The sequence below is a fragment of the Ranitomeya imitator genome, chromosome 1 (genome assembly GCF_032444005.1).
Source record: "Ranitomeya imitator isolate aRanImi1 chromosome 1, aRanImi1.pri, whole genome shotgun sequence".
NCBI classification, from domain to species: Eukaryota; Metazoa; Chordata; class Amphibia; order Anura; family Dendrobatidae; genus Ranitomeya; species Ranitomeya imitator.
The window spans coordinates 1,252,289,977-1,252,315,102 of record NC_091282.1 but is presented as its reverse complement, the minus strand read 5'-3'; the positions used below and the strand labels follow the sequence as shown (position 1 = coordinate 1,252,315,102).

Below are 25,126 nucleotides of genomic sequence, written 5' to 3'. Positions count from 1 at the left end.
GTCCTATGTAACACCACACATAACAAAGTGATAACTCTCTGAGCACAGATAATGTAGTAGATGTCACCTGCAGTCCTATGTAACACCACAGATAACACAGTGATATCTCTCTGAGTACAGATAATGTAGTAGATGTCACCTGCAGTCCTATGTAACACCACAGATAACACAGTGATAACTCTCTGAGTACAGATAATGTAGTAGATGTCACATGCAGTCCTATGTAACATCACAGATAAAACAGTGATAACTCTGAGTACTGATAATGTAGTAGATGTCACCTGCAGTCCTATGTAACACCATAGATAACACAGTGATAACTCTGAGTACAGATAATGTAGTAGATGTCACCTGCAGTCCTATGTAACACCACAGATAACACAGTGATAACTCTCTGAGTACAGATAATGTAGTAGATGCTACCTGCAGTCCTATGTAAAACCACAGATAACACAGTGATATCTCTCTGAGTACAGATAATGTAGTAGATGTCACCTGCAGTCCTATGTAACACCACAGATAACACAGTGATATCTCTCTGAGTACAGATAATGTAGTAGATGTCACCTGCAGTCCTATGTAACACCACAGATAACACAGTGATAACTCTCTGAGCACAGATAATGTAGTAGATGTCACCTGCAGTCCTATGTAACACCACATATAACAGTGATAACTCTCTGAGTACAGATAATGTAGTAGATGTCACATGCAGTCCTATGTAACATCACAGATAACACAGTGATAACTCTGAGTACTGATAATGTAGTAGATGTCACCTGCAGTCCTATGTAACACCATAGATAACACAGTGATAACTCTGAGTACAGATAATGTAGTAGATGTCACCTGCAGTCCTATGTAACACCACAGATAACACAGTGATATCTCTCTGAGTACAGATAATGTAGTAGATGCTACCTGCAGTCCTATGTAAAACCACAGATAACACAGTGATATCTCTCTGAGTACAGATAATGTAGTAGATGTCACCTGCAGTCCTATGTAAAACCACAGATAACACAGTGATAACTCTCTGAGCACAGATAATGTAGTAGATGTCACCTGCAGTCCTATGTAACACCACAGATAACACAGTGATAACTCTCTGAGTACAGATAATGTAGTAGATGTCACCTGCAGTCCTATGTAACACCACATATAACAGTGATAACTCTCTGAGTACAGATAATGTAGTAGATGTCACCTGCAGTCCTATGTAAAACCACATATAACACAGTGATAACTTTCTGAGCACAGATAATGTAGTAGATGTAATCTGCAGTCCTATGTAATATCACAGATAACACAGTGATAACTCTGAGTACAGATAATGTAGTAGATGTCACATGCAGTCCTATGTAACACCATAGATAACACAGTGATAACTCTCTGAGTACAGATAATGTAGTAGATGTCACCTGCAGTCCTATGTAACACCACAGATAACAGTGATATCTCTCTGAGTACAGATAATGTAGTAGATGTTACCTGCAGTCCTATGTAAAACCACAGATAACACAGTGATAACTCTCTGAGCACAGATAATGTAGTAGATGTCACCTGCAGTCCTATGTAACATCACAGATGACAGTGATATCTCTCTGAGTACAGATAATGTAGTAGATGTCACCTGCAGTCCTATGTAACACCACACATAACAAAGTGATAACTCTCTGAGCACAGATAATGTAGTAGATGTCACCTGCAGTCCTATGTAACACCACAGATAACACAGTGATATCTCTCTGAGTACAGATAATGTAGTAGATGTCACCTGCAGTCCTATGTAACACCACAGATAACACAGTGATAACTCTCTGAGCACAGATAATGTAGTAGATGTCACCTGCAGTCCTATGTAACACCACATATAACAGTGATAACTCTCTGAGTACAGATAATGTAGTAGATGTCACATGCAGTCCTATGTAACACCACAGATAACACAGTGATAACTCTCTGAGTACAGATAATGTAGTAGATGCTACCTGCAGTCCTATGTAAAACCACAGATAACACAGTGATATCTCTCTGAGTACAGATAATGTAGTAGATGTCACCTGCAGTCCTATGTAACACCACAGATAACACAGTGATATCTCTCTGAGTACAGATAATGTAGTAGATGTCACCTGCAGTCCTATGTAACACCACAGATAACACAGTGATAACTCTCTGAGCACAGATAATGTAGTAGATGTCACCTGCAGTCCTATGTAACACCACATATAACAGTGATAACTCTCTGAGTACAGATAATGTAGTAGATGTCACATGCAGTCCTATGTAACATCACAGATAACACAGTGATAACTCTGAGTACTGATAATGTAGTAGATGTCACCTGCAGTCCTATGTAACACCATAGATAACACAGTGATATCTCTCTGAGTACAGATAATGTAGTAGATGCTACCTGCAGTCCTATGTAAAACCACAGATAACACAGTGATATCTCTCTGAGTACAGATAATGTAGTAGATGTCACCTGCAGTCCTATGTAAAACCACAGATAACACAGTGATAACTCTCTGAGCACAGATAATGTAGTAGATGTCACCTGCAGTCCTATGTAACACCACAGATAACACAGTGATAACTCTCTGAGTACAGATAATGTAGTAGATGTCACCTGCAGTCCTATGTAACACCACATATAACAGTGATAACTCTCTGAGTACAGATAATGTAGTAGATGTCACCTGCAGTCCTATGTAAAACCACATATAACACAGTGATAACTTTCTGAGCACAGATAATGTAGTAGATGTAATCTGCAGTCCTATGTAACACCACAGATAACACAGTGATAACTCTGAGTACAGATAATGTAGTAGATGTTACCGGCAGTCCTATGTAACACCACAGATAACACAGTGATAACTCTCTGAGTACAGATAATGTAGTAGATGTTACCGGCAGTCCTATGTAACACCACAGATAACACAGTGATATCTCTCTGAGTACAGATAATGTAGTAGATGTCACCTGCAGTCCTATGTAACACCACAGATAACACAGTGATAACTCTCTGAGTACAGATAATGTAGTAGATGTCACCTGCAGTCCTATGTAAAACCACAGATAACACAGTGATAACTCTCTGAGTGCAGATAATGTAGTAGATGTCACCGGCAGTCCTATGTAACACCACAGATAACACAGTGATAACTCTCTGAGTACAGATAATGTAGTAGATGTCACCTGCAGTCCTATGTAACACCACAGATAACACAGTGATAACTCTCTGAGTGCAGATAATGTAGTAGATGTCACCGGCAGTCCTATGTAACACCACAGATTATACAGTGATAACTCTCCGAGTACAGATAATGTAGTAGATGTCACCGGTAGTCCTATGTAACACCACAGATAACACAGTGATAACTCTCTGAGTACAGATAATGTAGTAGATGTCACCTGCAGTCCTATGTAACACCACAGATAACACAGTGATAACTCTCTGAGTATAGATAATGTAGTAGATGTCACCTGCAGTCCTATGTAACACCACAGATAACACGGTGATAACTCTCTGAGTGCAGATAATGTAGTAGATGTCACCGGCAGTCCTATGTAACACCACAGATTATACAGTGATAACTCTCCGAGTACAGATAATGTAGTAGATGTCACCGGTAGTCCTATGTAACACCACAGATAACACAGTGATAACTCTCTGAGTACAGATAATGTAGTAGATGTCACCTGCAGTCCTATGTAACACCACAGATAACACAGTGATAACTCTCTGAGTATAGATAATGTAGTAGATGTCACCTGCAGTCCTATGTAACACCACAGATAACACAGTGATAACTCTCTGAGTACAGATAATGTAGTAGATGTCACCTGCAGTCCTATGTAACACCACATATAACAGTGATAACTCTCTGAGTACAGATAATGTAGTAGATGTCACCTGCAGTCCTATGTAAAACCACATATAACACAGTGATAACTTTCTGAGCACAGATAATGTAGTAGATGTAATCTGCAGTCCTATGTAACATCACAGATAACACAGTGATAACTCTGAGTACAGATAATGTAGTAGATGTCACATGCAGTCCTATGTAACACCATAGATAACACAGTGATAACTCTGAGTACAGATAATGTAGTAGATGTCACCTGCAGTCCTATGTAACACCACAGATAACAGTGATATCTCTCTGAGTACAGATAATGTAGTAGATGTCACCTGCAGTCCTATGTAACATCACAGATGACAGTGATATCTCTCTGAGTACAGATAATGTAGTAGATGTCACCTGCAGTCCTATGTAACATCACAGATGACAGTGATATCTCTCTGAGTACAGATAATGTAGTAGATGTCACCTGCAGTCCTATGTAACACCACAGATAACACAGTGATATCTCTCTGAGTACAGATAATGTAGTAGATGTCACCTGCAGTCCTATGTAACACCACAGATAACACAGTGATAACTCTCTGAGCACAGATAATGTAGTAGATGTCACCTGCAGTCCTATGTAACACCACATATAACAGTGATAACTCTCTGAGTACAGATAATGTAGTAGATGTCACATGCAGTCCTATGTAACACCACAGATAACACAGTGATAACTCTCTGAGTACAGATAATGTAGTAGATGCTACCTGCAGTCCTATGTAAAACCACAGATAACACAGTGATATCTCTCTGAGTACAGATAATGTAGTAGATGTCACCTGCAGTCCTATGTAACACCACAGATAACACAGTGATATCTCTCTGAGTACAGATAATGTAGTAGATGTCACCTGCAGTCCTATGTAACACCACAGATAACACAGTGATAACTCTCTGAGCACAGATAATGTAGTAGATGTCACCTGCAGTCCTATGTAACACCACATATAACAGTGATAACTCTCTGAGTACAGATAATGTAGTAGATGTCACATGCAGTCCTATGTAACATCACAGATAACACAGTGATAACTCTGAGTACTGATAATGTAGTAGATGTCACCTGCAGTCCTATGTAACACCATAGATAACACAGTGATAACTCTGAGTACAGATAATGTAGTAGATGTCACCTGCAGTCCTATGTAACACCACAGATAACACAGTGATATCTCTCTGAGTACAGATAATGTAGTAGATGCTACCTGCAGTCCTATGTAAAACCACAGATAACACAGTGATATCTCTCTGAGTACAGATAATGTAGTAGATGTCACCTGCAGTCCTATGTAAAACCACAGATAACACAGTGATAACTCTCTGAGCACAGATAATGTAGTAGATGTCACCTGCAGTCCTATGTAACACCACAGATAACACAGTGATAACTCTCTGAGTACAGATAATGTAGTAGATGTCACCTGCAGTCCTATGTAACACCACATATAACAGTGATAACTCTCTGAGTACAGATAATGTAGTAGATGTCACCTGCAGTCCTATGTAAAACCACATATAACACAGTGATAACTTTCTGAGCACAGATAATGTAGTAGATGTAATCTGCAGTCCTATGTAATATCACAGATAACACAGTGATAACTCTGAGTACAGATAATGTAGTAGATGTCACATGCAGTCCTATGTAACACCACAGATAACAGTGATATCTCTCTGAGTACAGATAATGTAGTAGATGTTACCTGCAGTCCTATGTAAAACCACAGATAACACAGTGATAACTCTCTGAGCACAGATAATGTAGTAGATGTCACCTGCAGTCCTATGTAACATCACAGATGACAGTGATATCTCTCTGAGTACAGATAATGTAGTAGATGTCACCTGCAGTCCTATGTAACACCACAGATAACACAGTGATATCTCTCTGAGTACAGATAATGTAGTAGATGTCACCTGCAGTCCTATGTAACACCACAGATAACACAGTGATAACTCTCTGAGTACAGATAATGTAGTAGATGTCACCTGCAGTCCTATGTAACACCACAGATAACAGTGATATCTCTCTGAGTACAGATAATGTAGTAGATGTTACCTGCAGTCCTATGTAAAACCACAGATAACACAGTGATAACTCTCTGAGCACAGATAATGTAGTAGATGTCACCTGCAGTCCTATGTAACACCACATATAACAGTGATAACTCTCTGAGTACAGATAATGTAGTAGATGTCACCTGCAGTCCTATGTAACACCATAGATAACACAGTGATATCTCTCTGAGTACAGATAATGTAGTAGATGTCACCTGCAGTCCTATGTAACACCACAGATAACACAGTGATATCTCTCTGAGTACAGATAATGTAGTAGATGCTACCTGCAGTCCTATGTAAAACCACAGATAACACAGTGATATCTCTCTGAGTACAGATAATGTAGTAGATGTCACCTGCAGTCCTATGTAAAACCACAGATAACAGTGATATCTCTCTGAGCACAGATAATGTAGTAGATGTCACCTGCAGTCCTATGTAACACCACATATAACAGTGATAACTCTCTGAGTACAGATAATGTAGTAGATGTAATCTGCAGTCCTATGTAATATCACAGATAACACAGTGATAACTCTCTGAGCACAGATAATGTAGTAGATGTCACCTGCAGTCCTATGTAACACCACAGATAACACAGTGATAACTCTCTGAGTACAGAAAATGTAGTAGATGTCACATGCAGTCCTATGTAACATCACAGATAACACAGTGATATCTCTCTGAGTACAGAAAATGTAGTAGATGTCACATGCAGTCCTATGTAACATCACAGATAACACAGTGATATCTCTCTGAGTACAGATAATGTAGTAGATGTCACCTGCAGTCCTATGTAACACCACAGATAACACAGTGATATCTCTCTGAGTACAGAAAATGTAGTAGATGTCACATGCAGTCCTATGTAACATCACAGATAACACAGTGATAACTCTGAGTACTGATAATGTAGTAGATGTCACCTGCAGTCCTATGTAACACCACAGATAACACAGTGATATCTCTCTGAGTACAGATAGTGTAGTAGGTGTCACCTGCAGTCCTATGTAACACCACAGATAACACAGTGATATCTCTCTGAGTACAGATAATGTAGTAGATGTCACCTGCAGTCCCATGTAACACCACAGATAACACAGTGATATCTCTCTGAGTACAGATAATGTAGTAGATGTCACCTGCAGTCCTATGTAACACCACAGATAACACAGTGATATCTCTCTGAGTACAGATAGTGTAGTAGGTGTCACCTGCAGTCCTATGTAACACCACACATAACACAGTGATAACTCTCTGAGCACAGATAATGTAGTAGATGTCACCTGCAGTCCTATGTAACATCACAGATGACAGTGATATCTCTCTGAGTACAGATAATGTAGTAGATGTCACCTGCAGTCCTATGTAACACCACATATAACAGTGATAACTCTCTGAGTACAGATAATGTAGTAGATGTCACCTGCAGTCCCATGTAACACCACAGATAACACAGTGATATCTCTCTGAGTACAGATAATGTAGTAGATGTCACCTGCAGTCCCATGTAACACCACAGATAACACAGTGATATCTCTCTGAGTACAGATAATGTAGTAGATGTCACCTGCAGTCCCATGTAACACCACAGATAACACAGTGATAACTCTCTGAGTACAGATAATGTAGTAGATGTAATCTGCAGTCCTATGTAATATCACAGATAACACAGTGATAACTCTCTGAGTACAGATAATGTAGTAGATGTCACCTGCAGTCCTATGTAAAACCACATATAACACAGTGATAACTCTCTGAGTACAGATAATGTAGTAGATGTCACCTGCAGTCCTATGTAACATCACAGATAACACAGTGATGACTCTCTGAGTACAGATAATGTCGTAGATGTCACATGCAGTCCTATGTAAAACCACAGATAACACAGTGATAACTCTCTGAGTACAGATAATGTAGTAGATGTCACCTGCAGTCCTATGTAACATCACAGATGACAGTGATATCTCTCTGAGTACAGATAATGTAGTAGATGTCACCTGCAGTCCTATGTAACACCACATATAACAGTGATAACTCTCTGAGTACAGATAATGTAGTAGATGTCACCTGCAGTCCCATGTAACACCACAGATAACACAGTGATATCTCTCTGAGTACAGATAATGTAGTAGATGTCACCTGCAGTCCCATGTAACACCACAGATAACACAGTGATAACTCTCTGAGTACAGATAATGTAGTAGATGTAATCTGCAGTCCTATGTAATATCACAGATAACACAGTGATATCTCTCTGAGTACAGATAATGTAGTAGATGTCACCTGCAGTCCTATGTAAAACCACAGATAACACAGTGATAACTCTCTGAGTACAGATAATGTAGTAGATGTCACCTGCAGTCCTATGTAAAACCACATATAACACAGTGATAACTCTCTGAGTACAGATAATGTAGTAGATGTAATCTGCAGTCCTATGTAATATCACAGATAACACAGTGATAACTCTCTGAGTACAGATAATGTAGTAGATGTCACCTGCAGTCCTATGTAACATCACAGATAACACAGTGATGACTCTCTGAGTACAGATAATGTAGTAGATGTAATCTGCAGTCCTATGTAATATCACAGATAACACAGTGATATCTCTCTGAGTACAGATAATGTAGTAGATGTCACCTGCAGTCCTATGTAAAACCACAGATAACACAGTGATAACTCTCTGAGTACAGATAATGTAGTAGATGTCACCTGCAGTCCTATGTAAAACCACATATAACACAGTGATAACTCTCTGAGTACAGATAATGTAGTAGATGTAATCTGCAGTCCTATGTAATATCACAGATAACACAGTGATATCTCTCTGAGTACAGATAATGTAGTAGATGTCACCTGCAGTCCCATGTAACACCACAGATAACAGTGATAACTCTCTGAGTACAGATAATGTAGTAGATGTAATCTGCAGTCCTATGTAACACCACAGATAACACAGTGATAACACTGAGTACAGATAATGTAGTAGATGTCACCTGCAGTCCTATGTAACACCACAGATAACACAGTGATATCTCTCTGAGTACAGATAATGTAGTAGATGTCACCTGCAGTCCTATGTAAAACCACAGATAACACAGTGATAACTCTCTGAGTACAGATAATGTAGTAGATGTCACCTGCAGTCCTATGTAAAACCACATATAACACAGTGATAACTCTCTGAGTACAGATAATGTAGTAGATGTAATCTGCAGTCCTATGTAATATCACAGATAACACAGTGATAACTCTCTGAGTACAGATAATGTAGTAGATGTCACCTGCAGTCCTATGTAACATCACAGATAACACAGTGATAACTCTCTGAGTACAGATAATGTAGTAGATGTAATCTGCAGTCCTATGTAATATCACAGATAACACAGTGATATCTCTCTGAGTACAGATAATGTAGTAGATGTCACCTGCAGTCCTATGTAAAACCACAGATAACACAGTGATAACTCTCTGAGTACAGATAATGTAGTAGATGTCACCTGCAGTCCTATGTAAAACCACATATAACACAGTGATAACTCTCTGAGTACAGATAATGTAGTAGATGTAATCTGCAGTCCTATGTAATATCACAGATAACACAGTGATATCTCTCTGAGTACAGATAATGTAGTAGATGTCACCTGCAGTCCCATGTAACACCACAGATAACAGTGATAACTCTCTGAGTACAGATAATGTAGTAGATGTCACCTGCAGTCCCATGTAACACCACAGATAACAGTGATATCTCTCTGAGTACAGATAATGTAGTAGATGTAATCTGCAGTCCTATGTAATATCACAGATAACACAGTGATATCTCTCTGAGTACAGATAATGTAGTAGATGTCACCTGCAGTCCTATGTAAAACCACAGATAACACAGTGATAACTCTCTGAGTACAGATAATGTAGTAGATGTCACCTGCAGTCCTATGTAAAACCACATATAACACAGTGATAACTCTCTGAGTACAGATAATGTAGTAGATGTAATCTGCAGTCCTATGTAATATCACAGATAACACAGTGATAACTCTCTGAGTACAGATAATGTAGTAGATGTCACCTGCAGTCCTATGTAACATCACAGATAACACAGTGATGACTCTGAGTACAGATAATGTCGTAGATGTCACATGCAGTCCTATGTAACACCACAGATAACACAGTGATAACTCTCTGAGTACAGATAATGTAGTAGATGTAATCTGCAGTCCTATGTAATATCACAGATAACACAGTGATATCTCTCTGAGAACAGATAATGTAGTAGATGTCACCTGCAGTCCCATGTAACACCACAGATAACACAGTGATATCTCTCTGAGTACAGATAATGTAGTAGATGTCACCTGCAGTCCCATGTAACACCACAGATAACACAGTGATAACTCTCTGAGTACAGATAATGTAGTAGATGTAATCTGCAGTCCTATGTAATATCACAGATAACACAGTGATATCTCTCTGAGTACAGAAAATGTAGTAGATGTCACCTGCAGTCCTATGTAAAACCACATATAACACAGTGATAACTCTCTGAGTACAGATAATGTAGTAGATGTAATCTGCAGTCCTATGTAATATCACAGATAACACAGTGATATCTCTCTGAGTACAGAAAATGTAGTAGATGTCACCTGCAGTCCTATGTAAAACCACATATAACACAGTGATAACTCTCTGAGTACAGATAATGTAGTAGATGTAATCTGCAGTCCTATGTAATATCACAGATAACACAGTGATAACTCTCTGAGTACAGATAATGTAGTAGATGTCACCTGCAGTCCTATGTAACATCACAGATAACACAGTGATGACTCTGAGTACAGATAATGTCGTAGATGTCACCTGCAGTCCTATGTAAAACCACAGATAACACAGTGATAACTCTCTGAGTACAGATAATGTAGTAGATGTCACCTGCAGTCCTATGTAACACCACAGATAACACAGTGATAACTCTCTGAGCACAGATAATGTAGTAGATGTCACCTGCAGTCCTATGTAATACCACAGATAACACAGTGATGACTCTGAGTACAGATAATGTCGTAGATGTCACCTGCAGTCCTATGTAAAACCACAGATAACACAGTGATAACTCTCTGAGTACAGATAATGTAGTAGATGTCACCTGCAGTCCTATGTAACACCACAGATAACACAGTGATAACTCTCTGAGTACAGATAATGTAGTAGATGTCACCTGCAGTCCTATGTAACACCACAGATAGCACAGTGATAACTCTCTGAGTACAGATAATGTAGTAGATGTCACCTGCAGTCCTATGTAATACCACAGATAACACAGTGATGACTCTGAGTACAGATAATGTCGTAGATGTCACCTGCAGTCCTATGTAAAACCACAGATAACACAGTGATAACTCTCTGAGTACAGATAATGTAGTAGATGTCACCTGCAGTCCTATGTAACACCACAGATAACACAGTGATAACTCTCTGAGTACAGATAATGTAGTAGATGTCACCTGCAGTCCTATGTAACACCACAGATAGCACAGTGATAACTCTCTGAGTACAGATAATGTAGTAGATGTCACCTGCAGTCCTATGTAAAACCACAGATAACACAGTGATAACTCTCTGAGTACAGATAATGTAGTAGATGTCACCTGCAGTCCTATGTAACACCACATATAACAGTGATAACTCTGAGTACAGATAATGTAGTAGATGTCACCTGCAGTCCTATGTAATATCACAGATAACACAGTGATAACTCTCTGAGTACAGATAATGTAGTAGATGTCACCTGCAGTCCTATGTAAAACCACATATAACAGTGATAACTCTCTGAGTACAGATAATGTAGTAGATGTCACCTGCAGTCCCATGTAACACCACAGATAACACAGTGATATCTCTCTGAGTACAGATAATGTAGTAGATGTCACCTGCAGTCCCATGTAACACCACAGATAACACAGTGATAACTCTCTGAGTACAGAAAATGTAGTAGATGTCACCTGCAGTCCTATGTAAAACCACATATAACACAGTGATAACTCTCTGAGTACAGATAATGTAGTAGATGTCACCTGCAGTCCTATGTAACATCACAGATAACACAGTGATGACTCTGAGTACAGATAATGTCGTAGATGTCACCTGCAGTCCTATGTAAAACCACAGATAACACAGTGATAACTCTCTGAGTACAGATAATGTAGTAGATGTCACCTGCAGTCCTATGTAACACCACATATAACACAGTGATAACTCTCTGAGTACAGATAATGTAGTAGATGTCACCTGCAGTCCCATGTAACACCACAGATAACACAGTGATATCTCTCTGAGTACAGATAATGTAGTAGATGTCACCTGCAGTCCCATGTAACACCACAGATAACACAGTGATAACTCTCTGAGTACAGATAATGTAGTAGATGTAATCTGCAGTCCTATGTAATATCACAGATAACACAGTGATATCTCTCTGAGTACAGAAAATGTAGTAGATGTCACCTGCAGTCCTATGTAAAACCACATATAACACAGTGATAACTCTCTGAGTACAGATAATGTAGTAGATGTAATCTGCAGTCCTATGTAATATCACAGATAACACAGTGATAACTCTGAGTACAGATAATGTAGTAGATGTCACCTGCAGTCCTATGTAACATCACAGATAACACAGTGATGACTCTGAGTACAGATAATGTAGTAGACGTCACCTGCAGTCCTATGTAAAACCACAGATAACACAGTGATAACTCTCTGAGTACAGATAATGTAGTAGATATCACCTGCAGTCCTATGTAACACCACATATAACAGTGATAACTCTGAGTACAGATAATGTAGTAGATGTCACCTGCAGTCCTATGTAAAACCACAGATAACACAGTGATATGTCTCTGAGTACAGATAATGTAGTAGATGTCACCTGCAGTCCTATGTAACACCACAGATAACACAGTGATATCTCTCTGAATACAGATAATGTAGTAGATGTCACCTGCAGTCCTATGTAACACCACAGATAACACAGTGATAACTCTCTGAGTACAGATAATGTAGTAGATGTCACCTGCAGTCCTATGTAACACCACATATAACAGTGATAACTCTCTGAGTACAGATAATGTAGTAGATGTCACCTGCAGTCCTATGTAAAACCACAGATAACACAGTGATAACTCTGAGTACAGATAATGTAGTAGATGTCACCTGCAGTCCTATGTAAAACCACAGATAACACAGTGATATGTCTCTGAGTACAGATAATGTAGTAGATGTCACCTGCAGTCCTATGTAACACCACAGATAACACAGTGATATCTGTCTGAATACAGATAATGTAGTAGATGTCACCTGCAGTCCTATGTAACACCACAGATAACACAGTGATAACTCTCTGAGTACAGATAATGTAGTAGATGTCACCTGCAGTCCTATGTAACACCACATATAACAGTGATAACTCTCTGAGTACAGATAATGTAGTAGATGTCACCTGCAGTCCTATGTAAACCCACAGATAACACAGTGATAACTCTCTGAGCACAGATAATGTAGTAGATGTCACCTGCAGTCCTATGTAACACCACAGATAGCACAGTGATAACTCTCTGAGTACAGATAATGTAGCAGATGTCACCCGCAGTCCTATGTAAACCCACAGATAACACAGTGATAACTCTCTGAGTACAGATAATGTAGTAGATGTCACCTGCAGTCCTATGTAAACCCACAGATAACACAGTGATAACTCTCTGAGCACAGATAATGTAGTAGATGTCACCTGCAGTCCTATGTAACACCACAGATAGCACAGTGATAACTCTCTGAGTACAGATAATGTAGCAGATGTCACCCGCAGTCCTATGTAACACCATAGATAACACAGTGATATCTGTCTGAATACAGATAATGTAGTAGATGTCACCTGCAGTCCTATGTAACACCACAGATAACACAGTGATAACTCTCTGAGTACAGATAATGTAGCAGATGTCACCCGCAGTCCTATGTAACACCACAGATAACACAGTGATAACTCTCTGAGTACAGATAATGTAGTAGATGTCACCTGCAGTCCTATGTAACACCACAGATAACACAGTGATAACTCTCTGAGAACAGATAATGTAGTAGATGTCACCTGCAGTCCTATGTAATACCACAGATAACACAGTGATAACTCTCTGAGTACAGATAATGTAGTAGATGTCACCTGCAGTCCTATGTAACACCACAGATAACACAGTGATAACTCTGAGTACAGATAATGTAGTAGATGTCACCTGCAGTCCTATGTAACACCACAGATAACACAGTGATAACTCTCTGAGTACAGATAATGTAGTAGATGTCACCTGCAGTCCTATGTAACGCCACAGATAACACAGTGATATCTGTCTGAATACAGATAATGTAGTAGATGTCACCTGCAGTCCTATGTAACACCACATATAACACAGTGATAGCTCTCTGAGTACAGATAATGTAGTAATGTCACCTGCAGTCCTATGTAACACCATAGATAACAGTGATAACTCTCTGAGAACAGATAATGTAGTAGATGTCACCTGCAGTCCTATGTAATACCACAGATAACACAGTGATAACTCTCTGAGAACAGATAATGTAGTAGATGTCACCTGCAGTCCTATGTAACACCACAGATAACACAGTGATAACTCTCTCAGTACAGATAATGTAGTAGATGTCACCTGCAGTCCTATGTAACACCACAGATAACACAGTGATATCTTTCTGAGTACAGATAATGTAGTAGATGTCACCTGCAGTCCTATGTAACACCACAGATAACACAGTGATAACTCTGAGTACAAATAATGTAGTAGATGTCACCTGCAGTCCTATGTAACACTACAGATAACACAGTGATAACTCTCTGAGTACAGATAATGTAGTAGATGTCACCTGCAGTCCTATGTAACGCCACAGATAACACAGTGATATCTGTCTGAATACAGATAATGTAGTAGATGTCACCTGCAGTCCTATGTAACACCACAGATAACACAGTGATAGCTCTCTGAGTACAGATAATGTAGTAGATGTCACCTGCAGTCCTATGTAACACCACAGATCACACAGTGATAACTCTCTCAGTACAGATAATGTAGTAGATGTCACCTGCAGTCCTATGTAACACCACAGATAACACAGTGATATCTCTCTGAGTACAGATAATGTAGTAGATGTCACCTGCAGTCCTATGTAACACCACAGATAACACAGTGATAACTCTCTGAGTACAGATAATGTAGTAGATGTCACCTGCAGTCCTATGTAACACCACAGATAACACAGTGATAACTCTCTGAGTACAGATAATGTAGTAGATGTCACCTGCAGTCCTATGTAACACCACAGATAACACAGTGATAACTCTCTGAGTACAGATAATGTAGTAGATGTCACCTGCAGTCCTATGTAACACCACAGATAACACAGTGATAACTCTCTGAGTACAGATTATTATTATTATTATTATTATTATTATTATTATTATTATTATTATTATTATTTATTTATATAGCACCATTGATTCCATGGTGCTGTACATGAGAAGGGATTACATACAAGTTACAAATATCACATACAGTAAACAAACTAACAATGACGGACTGATACAGAGGGGCGAGGACCCTGCCCTTGCGGGCTTACATTCTACAGGATTATGGGGAAGGAGACAGTAGGTTGAGGGTTGCAGGAGCTCCGGTGTTGGTGAGGCGGTAGCTCCGGTGTTGGTGAGGCGGTAACTTCGGTGTTGGTGAGGCGGTAGCTCCAGTGTTGGTCAGGCGGTAGCTCCAGTGTTGGTCAGGCGGTAGCTCCAGTGTTGGTCAGGCGGTAGCTCCAGTGTTGGTCAGGCGGTAGCTCCAGTGTTGGTCAGGCGGTAGCTCCAGTGTTGGTCAGGCGGTAGCTCCAGTGTTGGTCAGGCGGTAGCTCCAGTGTTGGTCAGGCGGTAGCTCCAGTGTTGGTCAGGCGGTAGCTCCAGTGTTGGTCAGGCGGTAGCTCCAGTGGTGGTCAGGCGGTAGCTCCAGTGGTGGTCAGGCGGTAGCTTCGGTGTTGGTCAGACGGTAGCTCCGGTGTTGGTGAGGCGGTAGCTCCGGTGTTGGTGAGGCGGTAGCTCCGGTGTTGGTGAGGCGGTAGCTTCGGTGTTGGTGAGGCGGTAGCTTCGGTGTTGGTGAGGCGGTAGCTCCGGTGTTGGTGAGGCGGTAGCTCCGGTGTTGGTGAGGCGGTAGCTCCAGTGTTGTTCAGGCGGTAAGCTCCGGTGTTGGTCAGGCGGTAGCTCCGGTGTTGGTCAGGCGGTAGCTCCGGTGTTGGTCAGGCGGTAGCTCCGGTGGTGGTGAGGCAGCAGCGGTGTCAGTGCAGGCTGTAGGCTTTCCTGAAGAGATGAGTTTTCAGGTTCCGTCTGAAGGATCCGACTGTGGTTGATAGTCTGACGTGTTGGGGCAGAGAGTTCCAGAGGATGGGGGATATTCGGGAGAAGTCTTGGAGGCGATTGGATGAGGAGCGAATAAGTGTGGAGGAGAGTAGGAGGTCTTGGGAGGACCGGAGATCACGTGAGGGAAGATATCGGGAGATTAGTTCAGAGATATATGGAGGAGACAGGTTGTGGATGGCTTTGTAGGTCAGTATTAGCAATCTGAACTGTATACGCTGAGGGAATGGGAGCCAGTGAAGAGATTTGCAGAGGGGGGAAGCGGAGGAGTAGCGAGGAGAGAGATGGATTAGTCGGGCAGCAGAGTTAAGGATGGACTGGAGAGGTGCAAGGGTGTTAGCAGGGAGGCCACAGAAAAGGATGTTGCAGTAGTCAAGGCGGGAAATGATGAGGGCGTGCACAAGCATTTTAGTAGATTGGGGGTTGAGGAAAGGACGGATCCTGGAGATATTTTTGAGCTGGAGGCGACAGGAGGTGGAAAGAGCTTGAATGTGTGGTTTGAAGGACAGGGCAGAGTCAAAGGTTACTCCGAGGCAGCGGACTACGGGTACAGGGGAAAGCATGATGTCATTGACTGCGATAGATAGGTCAAGTAAGGAAGATTTGTGGGATGGAGGAAAGATGATGAGTTCAGATTTGTCCACATTGAGTTTGAGGAAGCGAGAGGAGAAGAAGGAGGATATGGCTGATAGGCACTCTGGGATTCTGGACAGCAGAGCGGTGACGTCTGGGCCAGAGAGGTAGATCTGAGTGTCGTCAGCATAGAGGTGGTACTGGAATCCATGGGACTTTATGAGTTGTCCCAAGCCAAGTGTATAGATTGAGAAGAGTAGGGGTCCTAGAACAGAGCCTTGGGGGACTCCAACAGAGAGAGGGTGGGATGAGGAGGTAGTATGGGAGTGGGAAACGCTGAATGTGCGGTTGGAAAGGTACGAGGCGATCCAGGATAGGGCGAGGTCTTTGATGCCAAAGGAGGAGAGGATCTGTAGTAGGAGGCAGTGGTCAACTGTGTCGAAAGCAGAGGACAAGTCTAGAAGGAGGAGTACAGAGTATTGTCCAGTAGCTTTGGCGGTAAGTAGGTTGTTAGTGATTTTGGTCAGGGCAGTCTCAGTTGAGTGATGGGGGCGGAAACCAGATTGTAGATTGTCGTACAACAAGTTAGATGAGAGGTGGGAGGAGAGTTCAGCATGGACGTGCTGCTCCAGGAGTTTGGAAGCAAATGGGAGCAGCGATATTGGGCGATAGCTGGACATAGCAGTTGGATCGAGGGTTGGCTTTTTAAGGATAGGCGTGATTGTGGCATGTTTGAACGCAGAGGGGAAGGTGCCAGAAGTTAGTGATAGGTTGAAGAGGTGGGTTAGGGATGGGATAAGTGTGGTGGTGAGGTTGGGGAGGAGGTGGGATGGGATGGGGTCGAGCGCACAGGTGGTGAGGTGGGATTTGGAGAGGAGACAATTAAGTCCCCCTTCAGTGATGTTGGATAGGGAGGTTATGGGGTTTGGGCATTGGTCTGGTATACAAAGGGGTTGTGGTGGTTGAACAATGAAGTCTTGCCTTGTCTGGTCGATCTTATTTTTAAAGTGTGTGGCAAAGTCCTCAGCAGAGATGAGGGAGGTTGGAGGGGGCAGTGGGGGGCGGAGGAGGGAGTTAAAGGTTTTGAATAACTGTTTGGGGTTGTAGGATAGGGAAGATACGAGGGTTGTGAAGTAGGCCTGCTTAGCAGAGGTGAGTGCAGATTTAAAAGCGAGTGTTGCTTGTTTGAATACAGTGAAGTCGTCTGGCGAGTGTGTTCTCTTCCAACGCCGCTCCGCAACCCTGGAAACTTGCCTTAGCTTTTTGGTGGTGTTATTATGCCAAGGTTGTCTATTGATACGTCGCGCTCTGCCATGGACGAGAGGGGCAACAGTGTCAATAGCTGATGCGAGAGTGGCATTGTAGAAAGCAGCAGCACTGTCTGTGTCGTGGAGTGAGGATATGGATGCCAGTGGTAGGATGGAGTCAGAGAGTGTGTGGGTGTCTAGGTGTGCAAGGTTTCTGCGTGGGTGCGCATGTTGCTGGATATGGATGATTGGTGAGGAGGACAGGGATGAGAAGGTGAGCAGATGGTGGTCGGATAGAGGGAGAGGGGAGGTGGTGAAGTTAGATAGAGAGCAGAGACGGGTGAATACCAGGTCTAGTGTATGTCCATCTGTGTGGGTGGCTGCGGAGGACCACTGAGTAAGTCCAAAGGATGAGGTAAGGGACAGAAGTTTGGAGGCTGTTGACTGAAGGGTATCAATGGGGATGTTGAAGTCACCCATGATGATGGTGGGAGTGTCAGCAGAGAGAAAGTGAAGAAGCCAGGTGGAGAATTGGTCAATAAAGGCAGTGGCCGGGCCCGGAGGTCGGTATATGACGGCCACTTGGAGGTTGGAGGGAGAGTAGATGCGGACAGAATGGACTTCAAAAGAGGGGAGGACAAGGGAGGGAAGAGGTGGGATTGGGTTAGAGGTGCAGTTTGAAGAAAGGAGAAGACCCACTCCTCCACCATGTTTGTTGCCGGGTCGAGGGGTGTGGGTGAAGTGGAGGCCTCCGTAACACAGCGCAGCAGGGAAGGTGGTGTCAGAGGGTGTTAGCCATGTTTCTGTGAGGCCAAGGAAGGCAAGATTGCGGGAGAGAAAAAGGTCGTGAATCACATGAAGCTTATTGCAGATTGAGCGGGCATTCCAGAGTGCTCCAGAGAGAGGGAGCAGGGGGGTGGGCGTCAGGGGCACGGGTTTTATGTTGGAAAGAGTGCGGAAGTTCATGTTGGATAGTGAGTGATAGGAGGGAGTAGTAATGGGAGGTATGAGATGTGGGGGTCCAGGGATGGGAGATATGTCTCCAGCAGTGAGGAGAAGGAGAGAGAGAGAGAGCAGGTGGGAGAAAGAGAGTGGCCGACTTGTTTTGTGTGTTTGTTGGACAGATTTGAGGTTGAGGAGCAGGTCAGCAGAGGAGGACAGGTGGGGAGGTAAGAGGGAAGGGGAGATGATTATTAGGTTAGAGAGTGCTGGGATTTGTGATAGCGAAGGAGAGAGAGGACTAGTGGAGCAAACAATGTAGGGGCACAGGTAAACATGGCAAAGAAGTAAGATGGGTTAATAGAAAGCTAGATCCAAGTAATAAGAAGTGCTTACTCGGAAGACACACCCAGAAGAAACAGAACATATAGTGGGGTCCTGACTCCTGCCGTGACTAACTGCCGTTGAAATAACTGCGGCGTCTGTATGTTTAGCTGCCATGATGCTTTGCTGCAGAGATGCGCGTGCCTGACCCCACACACGTGCACCCCTTAAGATGCTACTAAATTTATAGGACTGACTAAAGGATCAGGTGAGAGGGATTGTGGGTCCTTATTTGGGATAAATTAGCAATTGGCCAACACCCCGGGGGAGGTTACAAGATCAAAGGCACTAGACCCGGCTGCAAACATTTGCTCTAACACCTTGAACACAATAATGTCTCCTGGGACCCCAGCATGGATGGACAGCAGTAAGTAATACAATGCAACAAATGCATTTAGCATACAGTCAACAGGCACATTAAAGGGAAGGGTGCAGGATTAGGGGCGGCAGATAACAGCGAGTAAGGGTGCCGTCACACAGTGCAATTTTGATCGCTACGACGGCACGATTTGTGACGTTGCATCGTCGCTTAATTATCGTTTCAAACATCGTAGACTGCGGTCACACTACACGATGCACGGCGCTGAAGCGATAAATTCATGACGTATTTGCGATGTAGAAGTCGTATGGGACAGTCGTACGGTCATGTCACACAAGACGATTCAGAGCAAATTTTGCATAATCTGTGCGTGACGTTGTTCACTAGGGGCGTGTTGTGCTACTAGCTAGTGTGCTGATAGGCCACAGGTTCTGTGCACACAATTGGTTGGAAAATTTGTCACCTGAGCGCTATTGTTCCCAATGCCACTTCACTGCTTTCAAAATTTCCTTTCTTCACTTCGTACTTGGACACTTGGTGGACCTGGACATCGGAATTTTGTACTGCGCTGAATATACCACGCTTTGCACCGCTGCTTCGAGGTATGTAAACCGCTTGGGCGTGGTGGATGGAACGCTGTATGGACGGCATGAGTGCTTCGTTCCACCGCTGAAGCGAAGCGGATGGTACACTGTTGTGACTGGAGGGCTACAATGTGACAGATGGTACGCTGTTGTGACTGGTCGTGACTGGTGGGCTACAGCGTGGTAGATGGGACGCAGTTTGGTCGGCATGACCGCTTCGTTCTGCCGCTGAAGCGATGGTCTGTTAGCATATATGGCAACACTGGCTGCCGGGGGGGGGGAGGAGGGGACCTGCAACCAAATCCAAATCACATTATTGTGGGAACCTACTAGGATCAGTTGTCTTTGACCCGGAGGGCTCTGGGACTTCAGAGGCGGTGTGTGATGCCTCGTGTCTACGGCGGCGCTGTCTCTTTGCCTCTGTGAAGGAAAAAAAAAGTTCGGTCAGCAGTTAGCTGTGCCACATAGTACTTTTCACCGTTCATACTGTCCCATAGCTGTTGGACATAGTGGCTCTGCAACGTTCAAACTGTCCCATAGCTGTGGCACTGCAACGTTGAAACTGTCCCATAACTGTGGCACATATTGGCTCTGCAACATTCAAACTGTCCCATAGCTGTGGCACATAGTGGCTCTGCAACGTTCAAACTGTCCCATAGCTGTGGCACATAGTGGCTCTGCAACGTTCAAACTGTCCCATAGCTGTGGCACATAGTGGCTCTGCAACGTTGAAACTGTCCCATAACTGTGGCACATAGTGGCTCTGCAACGTTCAAACTGTCCCATAGCTGTGGCACATAGTGGCTCTGCAACATTCAAACTGTCCCATAGCTGTGGCACATAGTGGCTCTGCAACATTCAAACTGTCCCATAGCTGTGGCACATAGTGGCTCTGCAACATTCAAACTGTCCCATAGCTGTGGCACATAGTGGCTCTGCAACATTCAAACTGTCCCATAGCTGTGGCACTGCAACGTTGAAACTGTCCCATAGGTGTGGCACATAGTGGCTCTGCAACATTCAAACTGTCCCATAGCTGTGGCATATAGTGGCTCTGCAACGTTCATACTGTCCCATAGCTGTGGCACATAGTGGCTCTGCAACGTTCAAACTGTCCCATAGGTGTGGCACATAGTGGCTCTGCAACGTTCATACTGTCCCATAGGTGTGACACATAGTGGCTCTGCAACGTTGAAACTGTCCCATAGCTGTGGCACATAGTGGCTCTGCAACGTTCAAACTGTCCCATAGCTGTGGCACATAGTGGCTCTGCAACGTTCAAACTGTCCCATAGCTGTCCAACATACTTTTGGGTACCTGAGTACTAACCTCTGCTAATCTCCTGGCGAAGCTCCTGCAGGCGCTCTGGCCTTTTCGACTTGAGATCGCCCCATTTTTTAACAATCTGGGCCTTGGTCCGAGTTATCCCAAACCGCTTCCTGAGGCCCTCAGACACCACACGGACAACTTCCTCCTTGTGCTGGTTGCGGTGCAGCACCGTCCCTGTGGTTTCATACTGCATCCGATCCATTGTTCCAATAAGGAACTTGAGCTCTGGGATGCCCATAGGTGGACCACGGCGACTGGCAGCCATTATCACGATGTCAGGGGACAAAAACAAGCTAGCGCAGGCACGCAGGAACGCTGTAACGTCATCACGCCGTCATAGACCACGAGCGTACATTACGTGCCGCTCCGGCGTTATATAACGATCCTTCGAACGGCATTTACTATGTGCGTTCCTTTCTTAACGCTCAGTCGTCACAAATGTGACGCTGTTCATAAACGGCAACGCTATTGCGATGCCAATGGCGCGGCAGGACGGCGGAGCGCAGCTCCTCCTCTGGGCGTTGCTCTTCAGGGTCATTCCATCTAAAATGGCGGCGAGAATGCGTTCTGCTCCTCTGGGGCAGCCAGAGCTCCTTTTTTTTATTAGACAGATGGATGCCATGGATTACGAGGGTCTGGAGAGCCGCCCTGCCCACCCACACATCCACAAGCGAGAAGTGCTTGGACAAATAACAAGAATGATGGAGAGGAGGTTTGGTGTCTGCCGCAGTCAGCTTCAGCTGCGTAAAAAATGGGCTGACCTCCGCTATAAAACGCCACAAATGTTTGCGGAGTTGCGTGCAGAGGCAAGGCGAGGCAAGTACTAGTATGGGGGGATTGGGAGATGCACGCTGTCAGGAGGGGGGGGGGGGTTTGGGAGGGAGTCTTGCGCTCATGGTTGCCAACGTGACCTCAAATGCATTAAAACACATGCCCCGTTTTTGTACAATTTAGTTATTCTCCAAGCAGAATATGCGTTGTCCGTGAGAAAACTTGTCGGGTTCCCTAATCTCAACCTCCATCTTGAAATTATTAAGATGTCCATAATTTTTACTTTCTCAATTTCCCATAAATATTAACGGAGGAGGTTGGCCTACAGATGAAACAATACGTTTTCCAAAGACAGGAAGACCATTGAACCCCAGAGCCCACAGACATGTCAGAGTATCGCACCCCTGTAAAGTGTGATCTCTATTTTATGTTTGAGTATATTGTAAGCTTTGCTCTGCAGCACTCAACATTTGTGTGTAAACATTGTGATTCTTTACTTTAGGTGTAGAGAGACAGCGGCGGCAAGTGAGACCCACCATTGCCACCAGTACCCCATCTTCAGGCACCAGTGGGAGCCCACAGTCCGGGACATCACGTAAGTTCACAATCATTGATTGCATTTTTTTTAACATCACACGGGACATAACAGGGTACCTGAAATATTTGAAGACATTACAGACGCAGTAATGACCCAGCGGCCTACCACACCTCCACCATCTGTTGCGACCATGCACCCTCGCACCCCTGTGAAGTGTGATATAAATTTTATGTTTCAGTATATTGTTAGCTTTGATCTGCAGCACTCTACATGTGTTTTTAAAGATTGCGTTTGTTAACTTTCTGTGTAGAGAGACAGCGGCGGCAACAGGTACCTGCCATTGCCAGCAGCACCACAGCATCCACCACCAGCGGGAGCCCAGAGCCCGGGACGTCACGTAAGTTAACAATCATTGATTACAGTTTTTCAACTGCATAAGGGACATAAGAGGGTAGCGGAAATATTTGAATACATTACAGACGCAGTAATGACCCAGCGGCCTACCACGCCACCACCAGAGAGCAGACGGCCTCGCACCCCTACACCACCCTCAACACCTCCCTTTCGACACTCCTCTTCCTCCCCCGGGTCCGCGGCATTCTCCCCAGAAGCTAACATACGTAAGTGACCAAAACTGCGAGCGCTTCCCAACGGCGTGTTCCATAGTTAACCAGATCTGTTATTATTTGCTTTTAGGTGCTGCAGCAGTGGCCAGATCGCTGGGATGGGACATTAGCAGCTCTGGTTCTGCCAATGAGGAACCGGCGTCCCTTCTCCGTAAGTATCAAGATAATGCGAGTGGTTTTCTGCTGGATGTCACCATAGACAACCAAAACTGTAAAATATATTAAAATTTACATCGCCCTGTGGTGCCAGACCAAATAGAAATTTGCAACACAGAAAATTTGGTCCTGCCCCAGAGGTCGAGATGTATTTTCAGCGGAATCAACGTTGGTTCTCCAACCTCTTCTATCCACAGAAACGGCCACCGTAAGAGAGCTCCTGGCGAGACAATTGCGACTGGAGCGGACAGCAGCGCTCCTGCAGCAGACAGCAGCGCTCCTCCAGAGTCAAGTGGAGCAGCAGGGCGTGACGCTGCGACACCTCTTGGGCAGGAGATAATATTTTTTTTGGTGGGGGGGTTATGTTATATTTTGTTGTAAAATAATTTAAAACCAAGAAGTGTTACAAAAAAAACCAAAAATCTTCGCATTCTTTCTTTAATGTTTACCAAGCTATAAGGGTTAACAGCACCATTGTATAGGCATCACATTTAAAGTTATTTAGAGAGGTTTATATGACAGCAAAGCAAAAAAACAAATTTTTATGTTATACGGCACGATCCTGCCACGGTACAGCTCCAGAACCATTAAAGTACTGACAGTATTTTTCGCGACAGTCCCTTGCATCGTCTGCCTGTCTGCCAGATCCAAGAGCTTGAAGAGCTGTAAAATTTTCAGGTTGTGTACGCCATTCCCCGGGCACAATATCTCCGGTTCGTGCGTCCACTGCATCAATAAACGAAGGAGGAGAATAGGAGCTCGTATCATGACGTCTCAGGAAATTATGGAGCACACAGCATGCCAAAACCACAAAGTCTATAGACGGCAGCTTCAAGTTGATAGCTGTGTGGAACACTCTAAACCGATTTGCCATTATCCCAAAGGCATTTTCAACCACACGACGGGCCCTCGACAACCGGTAATTAAAGATTCTGCGCTCCGGTGTGAGTGTTCTCTGTGCAAATGGCTTCAGCAAATGTGGATGAAGAGGGAAAGCTTCATCAGCGATGAAGACAAAATTTAGGTTTGCTTTTGTGTCTTCATTTAGTGGCAACAGCAGTTCATTGTTCCTCAAGCTTTCCCCAAATGAAGTGTGTTCAAAAACACCACCGTCGGAGACTCGACCATTCATGCCAACATCCACATCGACAAACTCATAGTTTGCATTGACAAGGGCCATGAGGATCACACTGAAATATCCTTTGTAG

The 25,126-nt window shown here is 43.5% G+C and overlaps 1 long non-coding RNA gene across 1 annotated transcript; it reads left to right on the top strand.

Annotated features, from left to right (window-relative positions):
* The first annotated feature begins 22,715 nt into the window (after positions 1–22,715).
* Positions 22,716–23,907, top strand: LOC138657404 (uncharacterized). Its single transcript, XR_011317048.1, has 4 exons — positions 22,716–23,193; positions 23,447–23,533; positions 23,616–23,756; positions 23,833–23,907. It is a non-coding gene; the product is annotated as an uncharacterized lncRNA (long non-coding RNA).
* The last annotated feature ends 1,219 nt before the right edge of the window (positions 23,908–25,126 follow it).